This window comes from Hesperophylax consimilis, chromosome 13 (assembly GCF_061612785.1).
Source record: "Hesperophylax consimilis isolate HC1 chromosome 13, BYU_Hcon_1.0, whole genome shotgun sequence".
NCBI classification, from domain to species: Eukaryota; Metazoa; Arthropoda; class Insecta; order Trichoptera; family Limnephilidae; genus Hesperophylax; species Hesperophylax consimilis.
In genome coordinates this window covers 28,355,488-28,374,845 of record NC_142848.1, presented here as the reverse complement: position 1 = coordinate 28,374,845, position 19,358 = coordinate 28,355,488, and the positions used below count along the sequence as shown (strand labels likewise).

The 19,358-nt window shown below is 33.8% G+C and overlaps 1 protein-coding gene across 1 annotated transcript in view; it reads left to right on the top strand.

The window, feature by feature from the left end:
• LOC149418725 (uncharacterized) overlaps positions 1–19,358 on the top strand; it is a 253,323-nt gene that overhangs the window by 146,498 nt on the left and 87,467 nt on the right. The window lies entirely within an intron of this gene.

Genomic DNA, 19,358 nt, shown 5'->3' with positions numbered 1-19,358 from the left:
TTTTTTTATATTTCGTTGCTCCATTTTTGTTAAAAATAAATTCATGGGCACGGGGTTACTTATAACCTCAGTTAAGAGTCAAAGTCAAATAAACAGGCAAAGTTGGGAAAAACTACTCCGGAGGGTGAGTGAGGAGAGCTTGGCATGCTATAAACGATGGACGCTGAAGTATTCCAGGACAAGGACCCCTGGAGGCGCCTCGTCGAAGCGATAGCTCTAAAATAAACATTTCATCATTATTAATTTACAAGCAATCGCGGGATACTGTAATTGTAGAATTTGTGAAGCTGAAAGTATTAACAAAAAAATCTTTGCATCGGGATCACTGCCTTTTAAAATAAGAAATTTACCCTTTGAATGTTAGTACACTTGAAAAATTACATCTTTCCAATGACATTATAAAAATAAAAGACACGTTATATTCACGCAAATAGAACAAAAAATCAAACATCGCTTATGAAAAGGATAAACTTAAAACCTCGTAGTAAGCGTTCAAAGATGGTTTGAAAGGGAGATATGTAAATACGAACGTTAGAGTGAGCGCGCTAATATTAAAAAAAAAATTCATGCCCCTAACATATTAAATAACAGAACAAAACGTGTTTTTAGTAATTTTTGTAGCTTACTTTGCGATTTTTTTCTATCGAGGGAATTTCATATAATTAACGTTTCGTCATAACAAATGTATAGATATTATCTTCAAAAATAACTTATGCTTAAAGAAGCTTTTTTTAAAGATACATTGAATTTAAATTTATTGAATGAATTTAAAATTATTCTTCACGTATTTCATTACCTCATTTTAAAAATTATAATATTTAATACTGAAACTGTGTGAATTGTCATCCTTCGGTCCAAGAGTGACAAAATGGTTGTTTGATCTAGACAGGACTGATTCCGAAATGTTACTAAAAAAATGTAATCTTAATGTAGGTATCTTTTTATGTATCTTCGTTTTAACATACTTATTTTATCTTAATTTTGATTCGGTGGATCCTGCAGACAAGCTGGCATGTGACAGCTTTGTTGGTCTACCTATTTTGTTAAATAAAAAAAATAAAAATCTAGTCTTAAATCCTGTATTCGTCTAGGATAACTTGAAACCTGTAAATTTGACTGTCCTAAAACGGGAATCCTTCCTAGTTGGACAGTCAAAAGCATAAAATGTAATCAATATCATAAAAATAATATTTTTATTTATATTTTCTTTAAACTGTCTATTTTCATCATTCAGTTTAATTTTAGTTTTGATATTTGATTCATATATGTTTACTTTATTTATTTATTTACTCTTTTTACAAGCCCATGGGGCTGTTACATTGGGTACATTGTAATGTTTACAATTTTGTAGATATAAAAAATGGTTGCAAAAAATAATTTCTTGCATTACATTGGTTTACAATTGGTTAAAAAAAGAAATTATTATTATTATAAACTGAAATTTTCAGAAATAATATCTAGAAATATATATTTTTTAAAGTATGTTTTAAACATCGAGTTAGTTACATTAGAAATGTCGATATCATTGGTATATTCATTCACTAAACTATGTAGGCGAAGAATTGGCGAATTTGCTACATAATTTGTTTGTGAATGGTGACATTGAAATAGGTCCTTATGCCTAGTGTGTCAAGTAGGTACTCTTAAATTGACCAGACTCAGAAGTTCGCAACAGTCGAGTTTTGAATTTACAATTTTGAAAAAAGAAGCACAGGTCGCATATCCCACACACAGTGTATGTATTTTTAAGGTATTTAATAAAAAAAGTGTAGTTGATTTTTTCTGTAGGGATTAAAACTATTGCTGAATTGTTTTTTCAAACATTTTGAATGTGAATTTTATGTTTAATTTTATTGTTGTTGTTAAATTGTAAAATACCCTAAATGGTAACCGGATAAATCATCACAATGATAATTCATCACATCTTCAAAAAGTTATATAAAGTCATGGAAAGTGATGAAACAAAAACTTTATTAACTGGGTTATGTAGGTTAGGTTAGGTTAAAAAAAATTTTTTTTCGTCGTTTCTAATGACTTTATACCACTTTTTAAAAGTGTGTTGAATTGTCACTGTGTTGAGTTATCATGGAACCACCCTAAATACGTCTAACAAGATACATGATTTATGTGAAATAATTTTTAAAAAATGTGTGTATCAATGAAATAGCTATACGAACGGCCCGCTAAAGTACGTCCACTAGACCTAGTTCAATGAAACCACGCATGTTGTCTGTATAACTTCACTCTATTTATTCGTCTTAGCATCTGTCAAACATTTGAACAAAACGTATTAAATTTAGTACCTAGTTCCAATTTTGTTAGTTAAAAATTAATTGAAGTTGAATAATTTTACGCATTACACATTTCCCATCCACCAACAACCGAAATTAGTAAATTTATTTATTTATTTATTGCATGTCACTATACATAAAACACATTTTTTCACATAAAAATCTACCTCACTAAGACTAAGCCTGTATCGAGGTTAACAATTTAAATTTGAGTGAAGCAAACATAAGAGTAATTCTACATACAAACACAAAATATTTCAAAATTAAAGAAAACATAAGTATTAGATGTGTTACCAGATGGGTAATTTGACAGTATATTGTAACAATATTTGAACCATAACTAATCATTAATCATTATTCAAAAGAAGAAGCAAAGCAGAATCCAGACTTTAGTGCAAAGTCAATCCTATTGACCAGTGGCGGCCGGTGGTCAAAATATGTGGGGGTTCACCGGATTACAACATTAAGTCATAAAATAAATTAAATAAAGGTAGATAGATACCTATTTATAAAGAAGTTCTATTCTCTGCTCCTTTTGTTTAGCGAAGACCTCTATCAATGCAACACTGATAGTGCGTTCAGTCTGTCCTGGCTCAACGTGTTTAAAAAAGATTTTATTCTTTTTAACGTTGAGAAACATCTTTAGCTTTCAACTGAGGTCATTCCAAAGGTCATGAATGGTGCACAAAAGTTTTAGTAATTTCACAGTCTCGGGAAAGTCTTCTAATAAACAAGTAGATACTATAAAAAGTTGTAAAATTGATAAAGCGCCGTTAGCTTTTGAAAAATCGTCGCGGGCGTAAATTGCACAGAGTTTACCTTTTACTGATCTTTATCTAGGAAGTCATAAGTCATAAGCGTCACATTTAAATCATGTTCTGGGAAATTTGACCTGTATCGATTTTTATTAAATAGCCATTTATGGTGTTTAACTTAGGCACGGTAGCCTGAATCCAATTGCATTCTGATGTCAACTTTTCCTAAAACCTTTAAGCTCAAAACTTTTTGTAAATGTAAATGACAAGAATTATGTTTTTTGATTTTTTCAGAAAGGTGAGTTACATCAGTAACACCGCTGATTGTCCAAACTGAATCAACATCGTAAATTAAACACGGAAAACAAAATAAACTATTGAATTGATCACATGCACAGAGCTACGAAGCTTTGTTATACAATGTTTTGTTAAATGATCGAGTAAACTTCTTCAATCCAGATTTTCACTCTTGTTTTATTATCAGTTCAGGTTTTGGGTGGAACGGCATTTTTTATTATCACTTTGTTTTCAAAACTCGACCTATTGTTTTTAATGTATTCCACATTCAAACTCATTCTTAATTTATACTTTGAACAAACACAAAAGTAATCATAAATTAGTATAACCTGCAATTGATATGCCTTATTAATAATTGATATACAAGAACGATATAACCTGCAATTAAACATCAAAACTTTCGCAGAGTAAGAAAAGTTTTAAATTCAACAGATAATGCCCGTACCCGGCAACGGCGAGTACTGACTAAACTGATAATGAGTAATCTGAACATCACTCATCTCTTAATGACAAGTTTTATCATGTATGCTTGTATCGAAGAAGCGGAACATTCGCTGAAAAATAGCAGATGGTAAATTGAAACCATGATATCGACAATAATATAAAACATACGCGTTTTAGTTTAACTTTCTACTGAATAAACCGTTCCTTCTGATGTGGTGGTAAAACCCCGAACGCCGTTCTTGATATGGTATTATTTGCAAAGAATAGTATGAACTGGTATGTACCCACGCTTTCGACTGTTCCACAGAATATGCGACAAAGCAGTTAAATTTTGGATCGCAATCGAAAACGAACTGCTACGAACATAGGTACAAGTCAAAGTCGGTCTGCAAGTTAAGCGCGCCTAATAAGTAGGTACCTTTTGAATGAGATATTATAAACGAACCGAGTTTCGTATTGTGATTAGCCATGTCGGAAATCTTGTTGGTTGTTCGGCGCTCGGGAGCACATACATATTAGCTGGCCGCCACTGCTATTGACTGGTTCATTATTATCTAGTCGCCCACACTGTATCGGATGGCTCGGATGACTTCTTGCTTCGCCAAGTGAATGGAGTAGTAGTAAGCACTTGAAAAACCTGAATCTTGCGCAATGTTTCACTCTGCTTTTTATAAATGCTATATCCGCATTTTTTACCTCTGGCAAGACCTAATGACTTGAGTTGTACATGATGTATTTAATAGGTTCGGCAGTCTTATTTTAATTTACGGAATTGTGACGTTGCGACCTTTCCCTGGCCTTCACACACATATACACTTTTTTATTAATGCCAGTTCGGCTTCTGAAAACTTCACGGAATTCTGAAAAAGTTTCTAAATATACGCGGCAAGCTTTTTTTGTACAAATACAACATACGACACATCCCTCGCATCTCATATTCCTCTCTGCGTTCTGTCATTTCTGCCACGTGTCAGGATTTCGTTATGTTTGCTTTACCGCTGTTCGTACAGAGTAGTAGAGGCACTAACTCAAAGCGTGTCTGTCGTGTGAATGTAACAATTTATTTATTGGATGATTTGTATAGCGCCGCTTTTGTGAGATAACACCTCAGGGGCGCTTTACAGTTAATGCAGGTATTACAAACAAATATAAATATTACAAAAATAAATTGAAATTAAGTTAAATAAAATGAAGTAAGCATGTGACACGAAGATGGAGAATCTGCAGCAAGAATCCTAGGTGGTGGGGAAACTGGACCAGCTGCTGCAGCGAGAGAGTGCACCGCGTCCACCAACAGTGCCAGCACGAGGTTCGTCATCCGTCCAGGTATGTGTCTGCTGCTAATAGAGCGCTAACACAATGTCCTCTCATAGGTACCAGACCTTGGCAGCACCGCTGTGACGTTCGACGAAGATAGAGGATGGAGACTCTGCAGCAAGAACAATGTATCCCATCCCACAGCTAAAGTAGGTGTATAGGTTGCATAGACAACAAAATTGATAGACTTGCCCTAATGTGAAATCTGGATATCATTTCGAAGAACTGGAGACAAACCATGTGACAATATTTTTGGCACTAGGAAGGTTCGAGAATGCTTTGAGTTAACTACGACATCAGTCGTAGGTTGACTGCTAAATATCCCACATTGAATTAACCAGACCCTGTGCAGAAAAGCAAAGTTCGCTAAAATGAGGCAACGGTTTACAGCGCAGTCCATTGTTAGGCTTTTCTGTGCAGGATCTGAATGTTCGTTAAATCGGGTTGAATAGCGACGCTGAAAATGAGCGAAGTGGGTAAATTATAAATTATCATTTATGAAAGAGTCCCAACTGCTCCCAAACGCTTGTGAGACTGGCATCCCCATTTGGTATATGTTGTGAGGATGAAGGTAGTGAGGAGGGAAAGGAGGTGGAAAAGACAAAGTTGGGGAAGTACCTGGCCATTCAGATCTGGTCAGCAAACACGACTAACGGGATTCGATTCCGCGACCTCTAGCTTGCTAGTCGAGAGCCTTACCCTTCGACCACGGAGGCCGTCAATCTAATTGAATATTGTAACAAAATATTTAATTTTCTAACAAAAGCGGTCCAAGGATAAACCCCTGAGGAATAAAATCGTTCAGTACTTTCATGAATTGTCAGAGAGAAGAATTTTCACTGACTTGGTATTTCTATATAAAATTCTAAATGATTTAGTTGATAGCCCGGTATTGCTAGAATTGATAAGCTTCCGGATTCCACAACTTAATACTAGAAGTCAGGATTTATTTCAGTGCAGAAATTCTATGACTAACTACCATATGTATTCCTCTTTGCCAAGAATACTAATGGAGGGAAACAATTATACCAAGTCAGTGGACATCTTTAAAAATATATAAAATGTTGTTGATGAAGCAATTCAGCAATCTACAATAAATAGTGTATATTTCTTAATATTCATATTTAAAAGCCCCGAAAAAGGGCGTTAATTAATAAATAAAACTATTTAACTTCATTTTATTATAATTAATAGAGAAGAAAAAACATTACAAAAGCACTTACAAAAAAGCATGTTTGTTTAAAAGACAACACTAAAAATACATTTTTTTTGAATTGACATTAACATTACCCAAAATCCTGATTTTAAAATGAAGATCAAACTTTAAATAAAATTTTACATGTTTTTGGAAGTTACCAACTTTTGGCAGTAACCCTACGATATATATAATACTGTATCAGACAATACTTCCCATAGCTAGTGGGAATATTGCATCCTTATTTGGGGCATGTTGTGAAGCCGAAGGTAGTAGGTGGAGAAGGAGATGGGGTAGATGAGGGTTGGGAAGTACTTGGCTATTGAGAACTGGTCACTGAAATCATTTCAAACATCGTTTCGATACTAAATCGCGGTCTTTCACCAGAAACTATCTACTACTCAAAAAACAAATCAAAAAACTTTATGTTTATTTGGGTTCCCCATGTGGTGTAGATTCACCAGTTTCCCGCTTGTACTACGAGTTTCCGGACACCCTGTATAATGTTTGTGAAGAAAAAATAATATAAAAATATTAAAGTAAAATTAAATTAAATAAAGTTAAAATCTTTTTTTTTTCTTTAATCCATTTTGTAATTTTGTGTCTGAATTTATTATTGTTTACCTCAATTTTATTTTCAAGTGTTAGACTGTGTGTTAGCTTTTATAGCATGGTATTGATAGTGTTTTTGTCCAAAGCGTGTATTTACCGTCGGAGTTTTTATGTGTTCTTTGTGCGCTGACGTCTAACTGGTCTGTTAGATATTTTGTGTGTGTTGAAATTTGTTTTTATGGTCAAAAATGTAGTTTGGTAGTGTTTTAACGTATAATTGGCGTATATCTAGTACGTCACAACTGTTGAATATTTGGTCTGTATCAGTCAGTCTATGTTTTTTTAGTATTACCTTTAAGATCAAAACTTAAAACAAATATTATCTTCATATTGATAGAAGGAAAAAAAGTCATCGATCGATTTACAAAATTTTCTCATTGTGCGTTAACGCCCTGTAGTAAGCGTTCAAAGATGGTTGGAAAGGGAGATATGTAAATACGAATCCCTGTAGTAAGCGTTCAAAGATGGTTGGAAAGGGAGATATATAAATACGAATCCCTGTAGTAAACATTCAAAAATGGTCGGAAAGGGAGATATGTAAATACGAATCCCTGTAGTAAACGTTTAAAGATTGTTGGAAAGGGAGATATCTAAATACGAATCCCTGTAGTAAGCGTTCAAAGATGGTTGGAAAGTGAGATATGTAAATACGAATCCCTGTAGTAAGCGTTCAAAGATGGTTGGAAAGGGAGATATGTAAATACGAATCCCCGTAGTAAGCGTTCAAAGATGGTTGGAAAGGGAGATATGTAAATACGAATCCCCGTAGTAAGCGTTCAAAGATGGTTGGAAAGGGAGATATGTAAATACGAATCCCTGTAGTAAGCGTTCAAAATGGTTGGAAAATGAGATATGTAAATACGAATCCCTGTAGTGAGCGTTCAAAAATGGTTGGAAAGGAAGATATGTAAATACGAATCCCTGTAGTAAGCGTTCAAAAATGTTTGGAAAGGGAGATATGTAAATACGAATCTCTGTAGTAAGCGTTCAAAGATGGTTAGAAAGGGAGATATGTAAATACGAATCCCTGTAGTATGCGTTTAAAGATGGTTGGAAAGGGAGATATGTAAATACGAATCCCTGTAGTAGGCGTTCAAAAATGGTTGGAAAGGGAGATATGTAAATACGAATCCCTGTAGTAAGCGTTCAAAGACGGTTGGAAAGGGAGATATGTAAATACGAATCCCTGTAGTAAGCGTTCAAAAATGGTTGGAAAGGGAGATATGTAAATTCGAATCCCTGTAGTAAGCGTTCAAAAATGGTTGGAAAGGGAGATATGTAAATAAGAATCCCTGTAGTAAGCGTTCAAAAATGGTTGGAAAGGGAGATATGTAAATACGATTCCCTGTAGTAAACGTTCAAAGATGGTTGGAAAGGGAGATATGTAGGAAATACGAATCCCTGTAGTAAGCGTTCAAAAATGGTTGGAAAGGGAGATATGTAAATACGAATCCCTGTAGTAAGCGTTCAAAAATGGTCGGAAAGCGAGATATGTAAATACGAATCCCTGTACTAAGCGTTCAAAGATGGTTGGAAAGGGAGATATGTAAATACGAATGTTAGAGGGAGCGCGCTAATATTAAAAAAAACGATAATAATTAAGCGAAAATGGTGAAAATATTTAATAAAACACGACTCGTTTGAACTAGAGCAAACATCTCTGGAGAGAAGCTTTAGTTGCATTTAAAGATATACTGTGCATTATTTCATGCTCCTAACATATTAAATAACAAGAACAAAACGTGTTTTAATAATTTTTGGAGCTTATTTTGCGATTTTTTTCTAACGACGGTAGATGTATAGATATTATCTTCAAAAATAACTTTTTTAAATCGGTATAAATTGGGTATGCGGGGCTTAAGTATTGGATGCAAAAAAAAATCATTCCGCATGTCTATGTGTTCAATCAAAATACACACCATTCTCCCGTCTATGGGAAGTCGCAAATTAATGTCAATCGCTTCAATTGACTCTATAAATTATCAATTAGCAATTGTCAATCGCATCAATGACGTAAATTAACGCAACCATTTGCAAATGATATTGATCGTCTCCGGGGCACTCTGGGATAGTACCTAATACTAGCACCGTTTCACTTATCAGCGAACTAAAGAAAGTAGAATGGATGATAAATGTTATAGTCTGAAACCAAGGTCAAGGCTGTTCCGTGGGCGAATTGAAAAGGTCTCGAGATCTGTAGAGTGTAGGCAAGAAGATGGATTTAATTGGGAATCAGTAGCGAGTTACGTAAATAAATAATTAATTATTTGTAGATAATAAGAATTATAATAAAAGTAATAGATAATAAAAATAAATCTCATATCTCCACTGGTAGACTTTATTTATGAGAGCTTCAATCGCATTTCTTATCGTTGGTTTTATTAATTTATGACAACCGATTTCTTTGCAAAATAGTTTTTCTTGGAAAATTACAAAGGAAATTCGACGGATAGTTTCACCTTAGGCGACATCGTGATGCCCTCAAATAAACTTTATAGTACAGGGTTTTCCAATAAGAGGTGTTATTTTGAATAGCCCGCTATTTCGGTAGATGTTACTTATGAAGCTGTCATTTTTTGACATTTGACATGCAAAAACTACGCCATTAATAAAAATGGAACGCTTATATATACACGCTTCAACAACGCATTGAAATTATTAAAATACACTTGCGTGAATCAAATGCAAATCATCTTGAGTGATGAGGCCCATTTCCACCTCGGTGGCTTCGTCAACAAGCAAAATTGTCGCATATAGGGCTCTGAAAACCCAAGAGTTATTGTTGAAAAGTCTCTCTATCCTCAACGTGTGACTGTTTGGTGCGGTTTATGGTCCGGCGGAGTCATTGTCACCTTACTTTTTCGAAAATGAGGCTGGAGCAACAGTTACGGTGAATGGATTGCGCTATCGAGAGATGATTAATGATTTTTTGTGGCCAGAATTGGATGGTATTGATCTGGACAACGTTTACTTTCAACAAGACGGCGCTACGTGCCACACAAGCAACGAAACCATTGATCTTTTACAATTGAATATCAAAATAACACCTCTTATTGGAAAACCCTGTATTTAAGATTTCTTGCATATTGAAAGAAGACTTGTAAATGAACTTTAAAATCATTTTTCTTTAGAAGTATTTTATCGAATTTTCAAAACAAAGTTCTAGAGTTCACTGAACCGGAGTATCAGAGGCACAACGGAAATTACTATTTTTAATTTAATAAAGTATATTATCAATGATAATCAGTTTCTCATATTCGCAGATTGATCGATTTTTAATGTATCTTTTAATCACGGCCACCGTCGAAGTTTCTATCGAAGTTCCCACCAGTCATGTACCTAAAAGGTGCCGATGTATTTTGGGAGGTTCGATTAATGAGCCGTGTTCCGCATCGCTTTTTGTTTATTTTCTACTAATTCACGTCTTCGATGGCCAGACAGATGTGCAACTAAAAAGCGGAACGTACCTATCGAAATAAGAACGTTTAATAACGAAGTAATAAACGTTTTATTTTAGCATTTCCCCTTTCAATCACATAATCACAGTAGAGATCTATTTTATTACTATTGTGATAAAAAAAACGTAACTTCATAATTTGAAATATGTTGAGTGTGAGGAAAATATATGACGCAAATGTGAATGGTAGCAGAAGTCGGGGACGCCTGAGGAAGACATGGCACGATGAAATGGATCAGATACTTGAGTCGGACCACCTCAAGAGTCTTATTTTTTTTTTTTTTTTTTTTGTAATTATTTTTTATTTTTAATAATAAGTTTACATGGTACATAATTCATTTTACATCTTGTATTTTTTTACTACTCTTCCATTGAAAGCATTTGCTTGTGTATGGAAGGGGAGTGTACATAAATGTTGTTGTTAGTTAGTACTTAAATAATTCTTTTTACATAAATGTATGTTTGCTGTAGTATTTTTGTTGATAGTAGTGATGGATAATATATTAATTTATTAAATTTAAAAAAGAAAGGAAGTTATGGAAAACTAAGGATATTTGTGAGATTAATTAAATGACAGTAGTTTTTTTTTTCAGAATATTTTTAAAGTGTCTTTTGACAGAGAGCAGTATTCGGGTTTTATCATTAATGCTTCTGATTTCTTCTGGTAGACGATTGAAAAAAGTTCTTCCCTGGTAAGTATAATGATGTTGTGCAAAAGACGTATTTAGTTTTGGGCATAGAAAAACATGTCTAAGTCGCGTTCTGCTTTCATTTAAAAATTGATATTTATCTTTTTCTTTTATAATTTGTATTAATGAGTTTTTAATATATAGGTCTTTAAATGTAGGTACTTGAAATTCTTCAAACAGGCGTTCTGTTGGGTAGTCAAAGGATTTTTTTAATATAATTTTAATAATTGTTCTTTGTATAATTTCAATTGGAAGAAGGTTACATTTATACGCGGATCCCCAACTAATAATAGCGTATTGTAAAGTGGATTGAACTAAGGCATAGTAAATTAAATATAGATTTTTTATCGACAGAAAGTTTCTAATTCTTAAAAATATATATATTAATTTTCTAATTTTGTTTACTACTTGACATATTTGTTCCTTCCATTTCAGATTTTTTAATTTATATTTTAATTATTCTTGAATCTTTGGTTGTCTCTTCGTTAACCTATCTGATCAGTGAATCTTTATAAAAAAATTGTTTCTTGTATTTTTATTTCATGTAAGAATGTATGTATCATGGACTCCCGAGATAGGCATGGCACGATCAAGTGAATCTGATACTTGAGTCGGGCCATATCAAGGGTCAGAATAATAGAAGAATATGGTTGCATGATATCTCAACACAGTGACCATTAAACACACTTTTAAAAAGTAATATAAAGTCATTAGAAACGATGAAAAAATATTTTTTTTAACCTAACCTACTTAACCCAGTTAATAAAGTTTTTGTTTCATCACTTTCCATGACTTTATATAACTTTTTAAAGATGTGATGATTTATCCGGTCAAAGAAGAATATGAGACGATGTATGAATGTGAATGAGTCAAGGAGTGTGTGTCAAGTCCGAGTTGTTTGGCGGTCCGTCCTCTCTGCCTACCCCTGCGGGGAATGGCGTGGTGGTTAGTTAGTTAGTTAGTTGAGAGTGGCGATTCAGGTTCTACTTAAGGATAAGGAATTGTCCTTAACAGTATTTTGAATTTATTAAATGATAGATTGAAAATATTCACCAATGAATCAACATAATAACCCCCCATCAGTATTCTGGGCAATGAGAATGACATATAAGACGGCCTCCGTGGTCGAGGGGTAAGGTTCTCGACTAGCAAGCCGAAGGTCGTCGGTTCAAATCCCGGCGTGTTTGTGTTATTTCGCAATTTACTCATTTAAAATGAGTGGAAGATGCTCTCAGTATCGCCCTGGTGTAAGAACACCATTCAGAATTAAAACTTTGCTCGAAACGGTTTTGGCCGTTTTTGGTGACCAGATCTGAATATCCAGGTACTTCCCCATCTTCCTCTTCCCCATCGCCTCCGCCTCACAACTACCTTCAGACTCACAACACACCTCAATTTCCAAAAGCCTTACTATAAGAAAAAATGGTAGTCCCCGAATTTCAGTACTGAAAAAAAATCCCGACTTCTAGTAATCTGGTATTGGTGGAAACTTTAAAATAAAATGTAAAAATGACGTAATGGAAAGGATAAAAAAATATAATTTAAATAAACTTTGGCAAAAATGCCCATCTACAACTTCCATATTTCACGATTGTACAAAGAACTGAGTGATTATTCTCCGCCGATTGTCCCATACATTTCCGTTCAGCTTTCTGTCGTATTCGTTGAGATATATTTGGTTTTGTCCTACTAGTGCAGAGCCGTTAAAAATCACAAAATCTGACTTGTCAAGGTTAACAATCATTTAAGTTTAACCCTAAGAAATTTAAACGAAAGTAATTTACATTTCAAAAATAGAATCAATATAATTTTCTTGTAAGAAATATTATGTTGTAGGTAGGTACCTACTTTATCAGTTAGAATTTTAAAACATTTTTTCCGTACAGATATTATATTATAGGTAGGTACTTTATCGCTTGTCAACCCCAGTTCATTGAACCAGAGTTTCAATCACTCACAGACAGACCCACAACCGAATTGAGTGTGTTTGATGTGCCATGCTGTAGCTATGTTCTATGTACCAAGTTGTAGCTATGTCCTATGTGCCATGTTGTGACCATGTCGAATATTGTTGCAAAGTGCTGTGTATGCTGTGGCTCCTATTCTATGCTATGTGCTCTGAGTTTGGCCACTCGGGACAACGGAAATAGAACGGACAGCCGCATTCCGAATGGGAACAGAACTGTCATGGCAGCGCGCTAATTGCTCCTCTATTCTCTACGCCTCTTTTGCTGTCTTGTCTATGCTTTTTGATGGGCATATGTCACTGTCTCACTGTCTGACGGTTTTTTTTGGTTGACGTGAATCAGAAGCAGTGTGTTATTTTTAAATGCATTTCTACATCGGTTTTTACAACAACTTTTTACTATTGTCACTTACCTTCTTACGCTATCAGTAAAAGCACTATTAATCCATTAATCTTTACTACGAATCTGTTTGCATTATGAAAATTTGTATTATAAAATTTTTATTATACAGGGTGTATCGGCAAGTACCCGACAAACTTTAACCAGCTATTCCCCAGCACATTTGGAGTAAAAAATGTTATGGGCGCTTTGCTGTCCGGTAACATTTTTTTCCATTAAAAACAAAAAATAAATAAAAAAAATCCACACTCCGTCACTGTCATTTGCATTGAATCTCGTGTTCAACAGCTGTTATTAGCAAGTGTGTCAAAAAGTGTCCTCGCTCTTTCGTACACACTAAATAATAATAGTTAAAAATGAGACGAATGGTGCCGTGCCATTTCGTTGTGATTGTAAAAGCGCGCCAACGTAGGTACGTACGTACATTATTCAACGAAACTCGAACAAAATATTGCCAGATGGGTTTTCAAACTTTGACAAAGGATAAAACATTGGTGACATGTGGTGAAAATATGAATAATAAATTTTTTATTAAAAAAAATGTTACCGGACAGCAAAGTGCCCATAACATTTTTTACTCCAAATGTGCTAAGGAATAGCTGGTTAAAGTTTGTCGGGTACGTGCCGATACACCCAGTATTATTCAATATAAGCTGAAGATATCATTCGTGAATACTATGAATAATTTTTAGATTTAAAGGAAGGTTATTATATGTATCAGTAAGTTATTATAACATCAGTTCAGTATTTCGAAACAGATGTTTCGATTATATTTTGTGTAAAGTTTGACTTGTATAAGCAAGCAACACAAAGTAACCTCTGAATTATTCAAAAGTTTCAATAGACTGTCTTCGCTTAACCTTTTGGGGACGATAATAATAATATTATTATTTGGATGATTTGTAAAGCGCCGTTTTTGTGAAAAATCACATCAAGGGCGCTGTACAAATATATAATATATTTTCTGCAGCGATCTATCTTATTACTAACTATAGACAGACATTTTTTTTTAAATTTAATGTAAATTAAATTTAATAATATTACTATAATAAGTTCTGCAAGTATTTTTTGGTTTTTGTTATTGTAACAGCTGTTTAAGCTTTGAAGGCCATTTTCAAACGACAAAAATACTTGCAGTACTTAATAATAACATCATTAAGAAATAAATGGAGTTCTACGAATTAAACACAAAAACAATAAATAGACAGACAAACTAATATCAACTTACGGAACAGATTGCATCCCCCGGTTCGTCGATTACTTATACAAAATTATATGTAAAATGGATTTGATCAACGAACGTGAGGATGCTAATGGACATATATTCCAATTTATTTACATTCTGTACAGGCAGATCATATAGATACTGTACAATACCTGGGAGGTCACTGTTCATTGTCTATTAGATAAATTTATATAAAGTTCGCAAGCAGGGCACATAATTGGAACACGTGTGATTAGAAATGCTATTATTAATGCTGGTATTTGTTTAACATGTAAAAATAATATCGACCGATATTTGAGCCTGTTTAGGAGAGCAGAGCATAAGCAAATCTTACTTTGGGTGCATAGACATATGAATATTAGTAGACCTGCCCTAAGTGATTAAAAGCGTATTATCCCCACTCCCCATACCGGTTCCATTGGAACCGGCTGTGCTGGCGTATGGCCTCAAGTGAAATTTGAAAACGTGACGTCATCATTCTTGTGCGAACTATGGTCGAGGCATCATCGGTTCATTTTACGAAATAACACGGCAAAATGTTGACTTGTACTATGAAAACTTGTAAAAATAGATGTGAAAAAGAGAATAAACCCAATTGTCGTATTACATTCCATATATAAGCATTATTTTACTTTATTTTAAGCATATTCACATCGTATAATATAGATCAGTTTTAGAAACATATTATACTATCACATCGAGAAACGTCTGGACGCGAAACACAAAGCTGGTTGGTTGCTGGGAAGTAAATTATGAACATTTATAAAAGTGTCTTAACTAAATACTTAAACGAAATATTCGACTCTGAAAATACAACCGAATTTTTTTGCCGAATTTGGACTTCGCAAATTTGTTCATAACGTGGCGAGTAATTTGCGCTCCCATGTAAAAATGTCTATTCATTCAAAAGCAGATTTTACTTTTAAGAAGTAAATGGTGATATTATAATGCGAGATGCCTATTTACTGTCAGATTGATTTATTGACGAATCACAGTCAGCCTTACGCCCTTCGTTCTTCAACAGTTGATTTTACCCCTCGCCATTATCTTCTCGTCTATTAATTCCTATGTCTGTGGTTGGGTGGTACAAAAGTACAAGGATTTAATTAGGCGATAAATATTCTACATTTTTTGTTAGTTTGGTCGTAATATTTTGAAAAAACCTAAAATTAATACACGTTTATTCACGCATCTGCTGTAATATCTTTTTGATCACCATGTAACCCACTCAGCTTTTGGGTTGAACACTCACTCACACAATAAATGGACGGCGCACATACGACGGGCGCGGTATCTTCATACGAGTACAAGGTGTCCGGGGGTAAGATGCCCTTACTTCGGGAGGTAATTCTGCATGATAGTAAATTTCTTTTTACGTCTACAATCATGTATAATCACCTCCCGAAATGAATGCACTATACCCAAGGCCACCTGTATATTAAAATAGAACGGTTTTTCTGCGATCATTATACATGTGGCATCCTTCTGGTATCGTTTCCAACAAGTTGTCATATAGTTGCAATATAATCTTGGATATAAATGGCAAATTTGTTCGTGACAAAGCGTCCGATGTTAATTTTCCGTAATAAGGAATAAATTAATACATATAATAAATTAATACAGTTTCACAGATTCTAGATCTCGGTATCTTATTCCACGAAAGTCTACAGTTTAACTTACACATCGATGAAACTACTAGCGATGCAATGAGAATGCTCGGTTTTATTTTGAGAATGGGGGCAAAGTTTAAAAATGTGTTAACTTTAAAACATTTATATTGCTCATTAGTACGAAGTAAAATAGAATATAATTCAACAGTATGGTCACCGTTCTACAAAGTCCATTCTCAAGCCTTAGAAAAGGTACAAAATAAATTTCTTCGGTACATCAATTTTAAAATGAATATTCCCATCGAATTTATAAATTATAATAACATACGTACCGAAACCAGACTTCTCAAACTATCGGATAGAAGAGTTCTAACTGATATATTATTTTTATTCAAAATTATCAAATCTCTCATTGACAGCCCTGAATTATTGGAATTAATTTATATGAATGTACCTGCCAGACAAACTCGAAGCATAGACACTTTTAAATGTAACAATAACCTCAATACTAACTACTCTTTGTACTCACCAATTCCAAGAATTCATCACCTTGCAAACAAATATTGTAAACTTATCGACATATTTGGTGTTAATAACTTTGAGAGTTTCAAAAGGCAACTAATTTTAGATCTTTTTGCTAGTTATTAACTTGTAATATTTATTAGCTTTAAAAAAAAAGGTCTAGCCTTCATACTTTGATTTACTTTACCATATTATTTTCTAATTACCTTATGAGTAAATTATATTTAGCTATTTTATCCATGTACTTGTTACACTTATATACATATACTGTCAACTTACTATGTAAAAGCCCGATAGGGCGTTAATAGATAAATAAATATATCCACAATCAGAATCAGCCAAAACTTTGCCAATGTTTGTCTTGATTTATGCAGTACGGTCACCATATAGTTGTGTTCTAACCCCTCGAGCAGGTAGATAAACGTACCGGGTCGAAGTACAGACTGGTTAATAACTCTCTTACGAGTGATCAACAGACAAAATATGTGATTCAAATAATATTATTTAAATACGTACTTTCGAAATAATGTGTCATTAAATTGGATAATTTGCATTTCCGAGGATTTTGCACACCTGGTATAGTCATAATTACCAGAATTTACTCTCGATTTCTCAGAAAATGTATTCAAACAGGCCGGACGCTGTCCCGCGCAGTCAGCGGGGTTACGACCATTCTGACTATACATGCTTCCCGTTCAGTGCGCGGGATTCGTCCGGAAAGGGTTAAACATTTCACAAAGCATCGTCAAATAATTGCAACATTGTATGCGATATTGCGAGTTGCTCGAGCTTTAGAACTTGAGTCCCCGTTTTTAATGTAGTAGATATACAAAATTTAAAAAAGGTACAATTTAAATATATATTTTTTTAACATAATTGTATTTCATAATGTTTTCCCCACTGGGATTTCCCGTGCTGGGGAAGACATTTGACATTTTTGGTATTTAAAAAAAATTTGATTCAATTTTAATATCAATATAATCCATTGATTGGTTTGAGAAATTTAACTACAAAGGGTAATAATATAATATAATAATAATAAGCGTACAAAGAAAACATAAAAAACTCCGACAGTAAATTCAAGCTTTGGACAAAGACACTACCAATACCATGCTATAAAAGCTTTCAACAGTGTAAAACTTGAAAATAAAAATAAATTCACACACAAAATTACAAAATGGATTAAAGAACAAAAAAGACAATATTACCAAAATGTCATAGCATAAAATAAAAATAAAACCTACACGTAACACACAAAACCAATGTAAACACACATCACTCACAAACACACAAGATTATATTAAATGTATTATTTTCTCTTTAAATGTATTGTATAGATTATATTTTCATATTATTAAATGAAGACCTCAGCACGGGCAAGCCACCCAGTGAGGCCAACATTACTGGAAAACTTTGAAATGTAAAAAATATTGTACCAAATAAAAAATATATATATCCTCTACTCTTTTCCCGCGTAACTCTATTTTATTTTCATTTTCCCGCTTGTATTTGTTTTCTAGGTTAGATAAAGTGTGGCTCACAGATCGTTTTATCGCAGTACTTACTTATTTTTTTCCACTGGCATTCCTATCCAATGCTGTACTTGTTTACTAAACGAACAACACACATGTCCTGGAGTAATTCGTTGTGTTTTTTTTACATTCATTAATCTTTTCTTAGGTATCATCTTCCCGACTCCCTCCAAGCTACGTGGTTGATAAAGTAGTTCTTCATAACCTGCAGCAAAAATAATAATGTGACATTTTTTAATAGTTTCGCAATTTTTCCCTAAGTAGGTACCTACGTTGGTTATTGCTTAATTTTAGTATCGTCCCTGTGATAGAATCTTCCTTACTTATTTTTGGTAGTCGCTAAATACCGCCTCACAACTAATCAAATCGGGGGAGATGCAAAACATGCACTAAATATGCATTTAGGCTTTTTGTTATTTTAATAATTTATGCGTATTTCCTAACCTTCAAACTTAATTTTGAGAAAAAAATGGAACTTTTACCATCTTCTGCGACACAAATAGTTGTTTCTTGTAGTAATAAATAAAAAAAACCAAGTGCAATGTTTGTGCGCGAGGCGGAATTCGACAACTTCATTGTTTTTTTCGTAATAATAATTAACTCCAGTGAAAAATATTTTGACTAAATATTTTTTTTAATTTTTTTAAAAAGAAAGAAAAACATTCCCGGGTTAAGAATAACCTGACAATATTTGAAAATCTCCTACTACCACCACAGTAAGCTGAAAATTTTGCTTGTGTTGTGATGGAGGACTTAGCCAGCCGAGGAATTGAACACACTACGCCTGGGTGGGACCCAAACGCGATGTCAACTCGGCCACCGACCGGTATATATAACAATATATTCCGATAGAACAATAAACGTCGATTCTGAATATAAGTTTTATTGTACGTACAATTTAATAAATCCATTTTGAAAATGATGTTGAAAACATTCCCTCGCGTTGTTTTAATGAAACTCAATTAATTTCGTGAAATACGTATATTTTTAGGATGTATTTAAAATAAGTACATATATGCACTAAGTCATATTTAATCTCTTCCCAC